This window comes from Lathyrus oleraceus, chromosome 2 (genome assembly GCF_024323335.1).
Source record: "Lathyrus oleraceus cultivar Zhongwan6 chromosome 2, CAAS_Psat_ZW6_1.0, whole genome shotgun sequence".
In the NCBI taxonomy this organism is placed as follows: domain Eukaryota; kingdom Viridiplantae; phylum Streptophyta; class Magnoliopsida; order Fabales; family Fabaceae; genus Lathyrus; species Lathyrus oleraceus.
The window spans coordinates 179,941,749-179,950,652 of NC_066580.1; the positions used below are offsets into that span (position 1 = coordinate 179,941,749).

Below are 8,904 nucleotides of genomic sequence, written 5' to 3' on the forward strand. Positions count from 1 at the left end.
GTATCGACAGGTTCACAGTGGATTGAATAGGGGCAGCTGTAACACCTCAAAATTTGCCCTCCTCTCTTGGGACTAGCATTAACATATTTGCATTTCATTTTAGGTCATTAGGCATTGCATATTGCATATCATGTGGTTACATTGTGCAAGCTATCTTCCCAAGTCTTGATCAGAAGATGAGGAAGTCAAGAGTGCAAGCCTAGGGTATTGACTGATCATGGGCCATCTGAGGATTGGGCTGTGAATTAGGGTTTCATGATTCTCAAGGGTATTGGTCTTCATATTGATTGAATTGATACATCATCATCATCATGGTTGGTTGTCATCAGAAAATTGAAGAAGATTCCTTGAGATTAGGGTTTTGACCACTGGTCAACCCTAATCAGTTGCATTGGGCCAGTCAGGGCATGGTCAGGAGATGGGGTCTGTAATGATTATGGGGGTTCATTCTATGATAATATTGTGCTTATTGAGGCTAGGGTTGCACCCTTGATCTATTTCAGTTGGAGATTGGGGCTTAATGTGATCTATGCATTGCCAAATTCATCTGTCAGATGAAAAGTCAACCGTGGTCAACTGTACATGATCTGATGGATTTGGAGGTGAAAATGAGTTGAAGACACTTCAATCAAGTTGGAACAAGTGTTGAATGACATCTCAAAGCTTAAAAATGAAGGAAATCAAGTCAGGACAAAAACTGCCAAAAATAGAAAGTGACCTTTAACTGAAGTTTCCAAAAATGGAAAGTTTTGGACCTCAAAGCCACGTGTCCAAGGAAGCTTCAAATGAAAATTTGTTCAACATGAAAGTTGTAGATCTTGTTCTCACCTTTCCAAAAAGTCCAAGAACTTGAAAATCCAATGTATGGTTTGGAAATTGGGGCTCAGTGAATTTCAAAAATGACCCGTAATCAGGAGGCCATAACTTCCACATGGATTGTCCAAATTGCAAGTTCTTTATATGCACAAACTCCATTTAACATGTACTTTGAGGGTGCATCATTGGATTTTCCCAAAAGTGGCCAAGGCAAAAAGTCATTTTTCAACTGGACAGCTGAATTGGACCAGGGGCAAAATCGTCCAAATGTCAAAATAATTGGAATTTTTGAATGGGACTTTTTCCAACACCTCAGGAATGGCATTTTAAGGGTGTTTGAATATTCATTTCATGGCTAAGGCATGTAAATTGGATTTGGGCTTGGAAAATGAAGTGCTAAAAATGGACATTTTGCAAATTCATGGTTTTTGAATGCAAGGCCAATTCTAATACACTCCATATGCCAAATAGAACTTGTTTGAGCTGTCATTTGCTGTCACATTGCATTATTTGGAGAGGACCATTTTGCCCTTGCACTTAAAAAGCTCATTAGCACTAATTACATGATTTTGGTAATTATGGATTAAGAAGTGGATTAAGGAGATGGTATATATTGTTAATCATAACAGAATTTGTTAACCACATTTCATTCTTCAAGATCCAAACTGAATTTCCCTCCAAAACCTCTCAAATTCTCTCAAAAACTTCATCACTTTTTTTCACATTTCTTCACCAAATCTTCATCAATTTGTTTCGTTTTTGATTGATTCAGGTTCTACATGTGGTTGTGGTGAACTGTTTTGCAGAATTCGTGGCCAAATCTTCAAGAATTCCAACTGTCCAAAGCTTGCACAACAATGGCATCTTCATGATTCTTGCACTTGGAGCTGTTTCGAGCTAAGCTAGCTTCTCCATTCACCTTCCTAATCAACAAACTCCATCTGTTTTCACCATTGGAGCCTTGAGGAGCTCGATTTTGCAACTGTTGCTTCATAAGGTCAGAATTCAAACCTTTCGATTCTTGAAATTGACATGCGGTTTAGGTAGATCTTGCAACATAGAACACACTGCAACTTGAATCATGCGTTTTCGTTAAGAATTGAATGAGATATGTAGATCTGAACTTTTGATGATAAACTTTCTTTTGCTCGATCCGGTTAGCATGAGTAGATTTAGGATGAATGCTTGTTGTTTCGATGTTCTACATGACGAGACGTTTCGATCGGTATATTGCTTGCATGATTCTGTGAAAATTTGTTCGTAAGTGTGTGTTGTGTTCACTGTTCCGTCGTCTTTTTTCGCGAGGAAATCGCGTATTCGCCTAGCGAGTGATCCATTCGCCTAGCGAAGCTTGAAGAAGATGAGTGTTCGCCTAGCGAAGCTTCCGGTTCGCTTAGCGAAACCGCGCGGTTTACCATTTATTTCTTTTTTTTTTCACAATTTCATTTCATTTTGATGCCTGATCTTTAGAAATTCATAACTCACTCGTTTTTTATCCAATTTTGGTGAGATTTTTTGCATTGTTCTTCTGGAAATGTGTAGAATTTTATCATGATTTTTGTGGATATTTTTGCATGTGTAGAAAATTAAAATGCCTAAGGTTTGATTGTATGTGTCATTTTGTACATGTTTTGCCAAATCCAATGTGAAATGCTCATAATGTAAAATAAATTCTTGACAATTTTTGTGATGATTGTTGACTGGCTGATGTTCATTTATATGTAAATTTCATGAGTTTTTGATACCTGATCATTGAGATATGAATTTTGGAACTTAGGTGTGACAATTTGCGTCACACCTCTTGATGTCAACTTGTTGAATTTAATTGATTGACCTATACATGTTAGAATTGGATGAAATTTTGCATGGTGTTTGATTGACATGTTAGGATGCTTGTTGAATTTTTGTAGAATTTTTCACTGCATTTTCAATTTGATCATGATTTTTCATTTCTGGTGGTTGAATTTGCAAGCTCATGTGACCTAGGTTGATAGAATGATTGAGAAATCCTCATGTGGTACTGTATGGTCATGAAATTTGACATGCTTGTAATAGACACATAATGTGACACCCCTGTTTTGGTCTCATCCATTTCTTTGCTGTTTTCATTGAGTTATGAATTTTTGAAATGGAAGCATGTATTGATGTTGTGATTTGGAGCCTATAATTGTGTCTGTTTTTGTTGATTTTCATTGACATGGTTCCAGTTGCCCAATTAAGCTCAAATTTGACATGGTAGACCTTGATTGATCCCTGTTTAGGTGTAATTAATTTGAGAATTTTTGGATGTGTTTTGATGTGGTTTTGAATGCAATACTTCTGTTTGTATGCTTGGTGGTTCATTTGACCTCATATGGATTGTTTTGTGCATGAATTGAGCATGATGGATGATATAAACATGAGACCAATGATGTTTGCTTGTGTTTGATGATAATTTGATGTTGGATGGTGGATACCTTGCTGTTTTAACTTTTTTCTTGCTTGTGGACCCTAGGCTTGGCCTAGTGGTCTAGTTGCTAATGTTTGCTTGGTTTTTCAGGATCAAAAGCATAATGTACATGGAGAATGATACAAGTTGATTTTAATTGATGTTGTGGATGTTTGTACACTAACATAACATTGTTTTGTAGGTGTTGGAGCTTGGGCTTAAGCCTTGAGCTTGCTTTGTGTTGTATTGTTTAAACTGTTTGATTGTTTGCTGTATAGTTTGTCTGATTGAGTACTGACTGAGTTTGATTGTTTCCAGGTACTTTAGTTGCTTAGTTCCTTGTGAACTTTTGCTTTGCTTTGCTTAAGCAACTTGCATTTGAGGTATAACCTTCTTACTTCATGTAGTCTGGAGACCCGGCTGTTACCGGGCCGGGCAAATAAATGTCTGAAGTCCTCCTTAAGAGGCAATGACTGTGTATGTTTATTTTTAAGCCAAGCAGGAAAAGCCCTTCAAGTAAGGCAATTGGTGGAAGGTAGGGACAAGCAACCTGTCCCCCACTATTCAGTGAGTCTTCTCCTTGCTCCCATTACATGGTTGTAGCATTGAGATCAGAAGCCCAAGATCTGTTGTGTCAGAGTCATCGAGTATAGGAGGGTTCCCCTATTCTGGACCCATGCTCATTTGTCAGATGCTCTCCCTGGTTAGGGATAAGAGCTGTGAGGTCTGATCCTCACTTCATCCTTTCATCTGCTTCACCTTAGCCTCGTAATGGCAAGGTTAAGAGCAAGCACAGCCTGTACAGACGATTGCTTAGGCAGTCAAACCTGATTGATTGAGCCCCCTTGTTTGGTTATAGCGGGTGCTATGTGGATATCTGATTGACATGTTTGTTTGAGATGCCTGTTCTCATTTAATGTTGATATATGATTGTATGCTTGTGTGCTAGCTTCTTTCCTGGTTAGGTTAGTCTGCTTATGCAAGTAGGATAGAAAACCGAACTTAGGGTTAACGATGCATGACAACATTAGGTTCGAGTCTCAGCTCCCTAGTCTTGTGTCTTTCCCCGGTTTCTGGTTAGCAATTTAGTCCCTTTCAGGGGAACTACATCGCCCTGATCCTTGTTCCAGACAAGGTATGTAGGCAGGTGGTCGTGCGAGACCACTCCGGGCAACCTTTTTCTTTTTTGCGTGCGTTTACTTGTTATCTGACTGTGTGTTTTGGTTCGGATGCCGACGTAAGCCCAGTGATTGGCTGTCGGGCTCCACGTTTGCCCTTCTGAGTGAGTTTTGGTTCGGATGCCGACGTAATTCCATCAAGTGGTTGTCGGGCTCCATGTTTGCCACCCTTGCTTGTTTGTATGTTTTGTGTTGTTTGGCGTGCGTAAGCCGAACTACAGAGGCTCTGATTCTTGTTCCAGACAAGATATGTAGGCATAAGGTGCGACGCCTTATCGAGCCCGTTTCTCTTAACCCCACCTGCGTTCCCCGTGTGTGTGTATGATGTTTAGCAACCTTTTCTTATTCTTAGAACGTGGATCCCTAGGAGTACCTAGGACGTGAGGGGTGCTAATACCTTCCCCTTGCGTAACCGACTCCCGAACCTTTTCTCTCTGGTCGCGAGACCATGTCTTTCCAGGTTTCTCTGAGCGTTTCCTTTCCCTATCTTGGGATAAATAACGTTTAGTGGCGGCTCTGTGTGTTTTTATTATTCGAGCTTCGCCGGTTGATTTTTCGCAGGATGCGACACATGTCTTTTCCAGGTTTACTTCGAGCATTTCCTTTCCCTCTTTTGGGATAAATAACGCACGGTGGCGGCTCTGTTGTCTTTGTTTCTCGCCGGTTTTTCGCGTAATGCGACAAGAGCAACCTGCTCAAGTAGAACAAGACCAGCGTAGGTCAAGGAGGATATGTCACCTACCTGAGAGATATGGATATCTCATAACAAATCAAGGTGATGTATTACTCATGGATCAAGATGAGCCTGTGACCTGCCAAGAGGCCATAACTGGTGCCGAGTCTGAGAAGTGGCTAGAAGCCATGAAGTCCGAAATAGATTCCATGTACACAAACCAAGTTTGGACCTTGGTAGAGCCTCCTGTAGGAGTTAATCCTATAGGATGCAAGTGGGTCTTCAAAAAGAAGACTGACATGGATGGTAAGGTACATATCATGATTATGAAATATGGCAGATGGAAGTCAAAACTGCTTTCCTTAATGGAAATCTTCTTGAGGATGTGTACATGACACAGCCTGAAGGATTTGACATACCAGAAGAAGCCCAAAAGGTATGTAAGCTACAAAGATCAATATATGGATTGAAGCAAGCTTCCAAAAGCTGGAATCTTCGTTTTGATGAAACGGTAAAACAATATGGATTTATCAAGAACGAAGATGAGCCTTGTGTCTACAAGAAGGTTAGTCGGAGCATGATCATGTTCCTGGTGTTATATGTAGATGACATATTACTCATTGGAAACGATGTGCCTACCCTGCAACAAGTAAAGTCTTGGTTGGGGAAATGCTTTTCTATGAAGGACCTAGGTGAAGCAGCCTATATATTAGGAATCAGAATCTATAGAGATAGATCACGAAAACTGCTTGGCCTATGTCAGAGTACATACATAGACAAAATGCTGAGACGCTTTAATATGCATGATTCCAAGAAAGGATTCATACCTATGCAACATGGCATGTGTCTGTCAAAAGCACAATCCCCTTCAACTAAGGAAGAAAGGGATCGCATGAATAAGATTCCATATGCATCTACAATAGGATCTATCATGTATGCCATGTTATGTACTCGATCAGATGTCTCGTATGCTTTAAGTGCAACGAGTAGGTACCAATCTGATCCTGGTGATGCCCATTGGGTAGCTGTCAAGGATATCCTTAAGTACTTGAGAAGGACTAAGGACTCATTCTTGATATATGGAGGTCAGGAAGAATTGGCTGTAATTGGTTACACCGATGCTAGCTTCCAGGCAGATAAGGATGACTTTAGATCGCAATCTGGTTATGTGTTTTGCTTGAACGGTGGCGCTGTGAGCTGGAAAAGTTCAAAGCAAGATACAGTTGCTGATTCTACAACCGAGGCCGAGTATATTGCTGCCTCAAGTGCAACAAAGGAAGTTGTTTGGATCAGGAAGTTCATTAGTGAACTTGGCATAGTCCCAAGCGTTGTGGATCCCATTGGTCTCAATTGTGATAACAATGGTACTATCGCACAAGCTAAGGAGCCTAGATCTCACCAACGATCCAAACACATACTTAGGCATTATCATCTCATTCGAGAGATAATATATAAAGGAGATGTGAAAATATGTAGAGTACCTACACTTGACAATATTGCTGACCCACTAACAAAGCCTCTTGCGCAGTAGAAGCATGATGGACATACTAGATCAATAGGCATAAGGGGTATGCCTGATTGGCTCTAGTGCTAGTGGGAGATTGTTGGTGTAAGCCCTAGGCCAATACTTTTTGTACTTGTATCGAATTATTTATTAATAATAAAAGGCATTTTTCTTTAAAATGGTTGATTAATAAAGTCCCTGGAATAGATAGTCTGTTTAATGTATTAAGTGTGACTTAATCATGAGAACACATTAAACATAAGGACACTATTCTTAAAGTATCCGTAGTCGAGCTTTAGTGTAAAGTGGGATAAAATTAAAGCATTAAGACTATTATGTTTGTAGATTGATGATCACGTCTCATGGATCATGGATAAAGAGTTATCAAGTCTTAAACATAGGTATGAATATTAGGAGTAATATTTATACCGGATTGACCCGCTATGAGAATACTATATAGAAAGTTATGCAAAGTGTCATAAGTTATTTTCATGGTGATAATAGTGTATACCACTCTTCGACCTGAAACCACTATGGATCCTAGATGTAGAGTCGAGTGCTTTATTGCTGATCCAACGTTGTCCGTAACTGGATAACCATAAAGACAGTTGATGGGTACTCCACAAAGCATGCTGAGGGACATGAGTGTCCTAGATGGAATTTGCCCATCCTGCGTAACAGGATAAATGTCTATGGGCCCAATATTGAACTGGACAAGGGTGACACGGTCTATACCTTGTGTTCAATATAGACATAAGGGCAAAGGGGTAATTATACACATAATTATTATCACAGGATGTTTTGTCAGATCACATGACATTTTCGTGACTTAGGTAGCAGTGATGTGTTGCTAGATACCGCTCACTGTTAATTATGTTAAATGCGTGATTTAATATAATTGCCAACGTCGCGAAAACCTATAGAGTCACACACAAAGGACGGATTGATGAGAAATAGAGTAACTAAGGAACACCGTAAGGTACGGTGCACTTAAGTGGGAGACGAAATATGGTAAGGTACCAAATACTTAAGTGATTTTGGCATATTATGAGATATGGGCCAAAATACACTTAAGTGGGCTTTTTAGCTTGAAGCTCACACAAGTGGTTCTATAAATAGAACCCCTTGGGTAGAAGCATTGTCACTCCACAGAGACTCAACTCAAGTGAAGAGTTGGAATTTCGTTTCTCTCTCTCTCTCACTCAAAGCCTTCATTCGTACCAGCTAGCACTGAGATTGAAGGAATCCGTTCGTGTGGACTGAGTAGAGACGTTGTCATCGTTCAACATTCGTGATCACTCCGTAGATCTGTATCAAAGGTTTTGTTCATTATCAGAGATCTGCACCAAAGGTTTGAATCGCCACAAGAGGTAACGATTCTATCACTGATCATGCCCATTCGTAAGGATCATTAATGGAGAATTTTTTAAATTCCGCTGCGCCTTGGATGGCAATTCTCCTTCACTTTTCTACTAGAGTTCTTTCACCTCCCCATTGGCAATGGTTTTAGGCCATGTTTTCAATGAGTTGATAGGCTCCTTTGTATGGCTTGTCCATAAGTGCATCGACCGCAGCATCCTCTACTGTCAGTCTTGTGTTATACAGGAGCCCATTGTAAAATGTGTGAATGATCACCCAGTCTTCGAGACCGTGATGTGGACACATCCTCATCATGTCCTTGTATCTCTCCCACGCATCATAGAGAGATTCTGCATCTTTTTATCGAAATCCGTTGATTTGAGCTCTCAGCATAGCAGTTTTTCTCGGCGAAAAATATCGGGCTAAGAAAATGTTCTTCAATTCTTCCCATGTATTGACTGAGTTGGATGGAAAGGATTGCAACCAAGCCCAAGATCTGTCTCTTAGAGAGAAAGGAAAAAGGCGTAGTCTTATCGCACCTTGAGATACACCATTCACCTTCATAGTGTCTGTGTACTGCACAAACTTGGTCATATGTTCATTAGGGTCGTCCGTTGGATTTCCAGCAAATTGATGTTGTTGGACAGCTGATAACAATGAGGGTTTCAACTAGAAATTGTTTCGATTGATAGCAGGGGTAGCAATGTTGTTGTGAGGTTCCTGTTGGGATGGGGCAGCGTAGAACGTAAGAGGACGATTTTGTGGTCCTACTGCAGCCATGGCTGGTTTTTCAACTGGTTCAGTAGTATAAAAGAAGATATCAGAAATATTGTACCTTCGTTGGTACTCTAGTATTCGGCGTCTTAAATATAAGAAACGCTCTAATTCTGCGATTGGTGGTACTAAGTTTTCGCATTGTGAGCGAGTACTTGGCATACAATCGAGA

The 8,904-nt window shown here is 40.2% G+C and overlaps 1 non-coding gene across 1 annotated transcript; it reads left to right on the forward strand.

Moving 5' to 3' along the window:
* The first annotated feature begins 8,244 nt into the window (after nt 1–8,244).
* Nucleotides 8,245–8,351, forward strand: LOC127125198 (small nucleolar RNA R71). The gene has a single exon (XR_007804651.1). It is a non-coding gene; the product is annotated as a small nucleolar RNA R71 (small nucleolar RNA).
* The last annotated feature ends 553 nt before the right edge of the window (nt 8,352–8,904 follow it).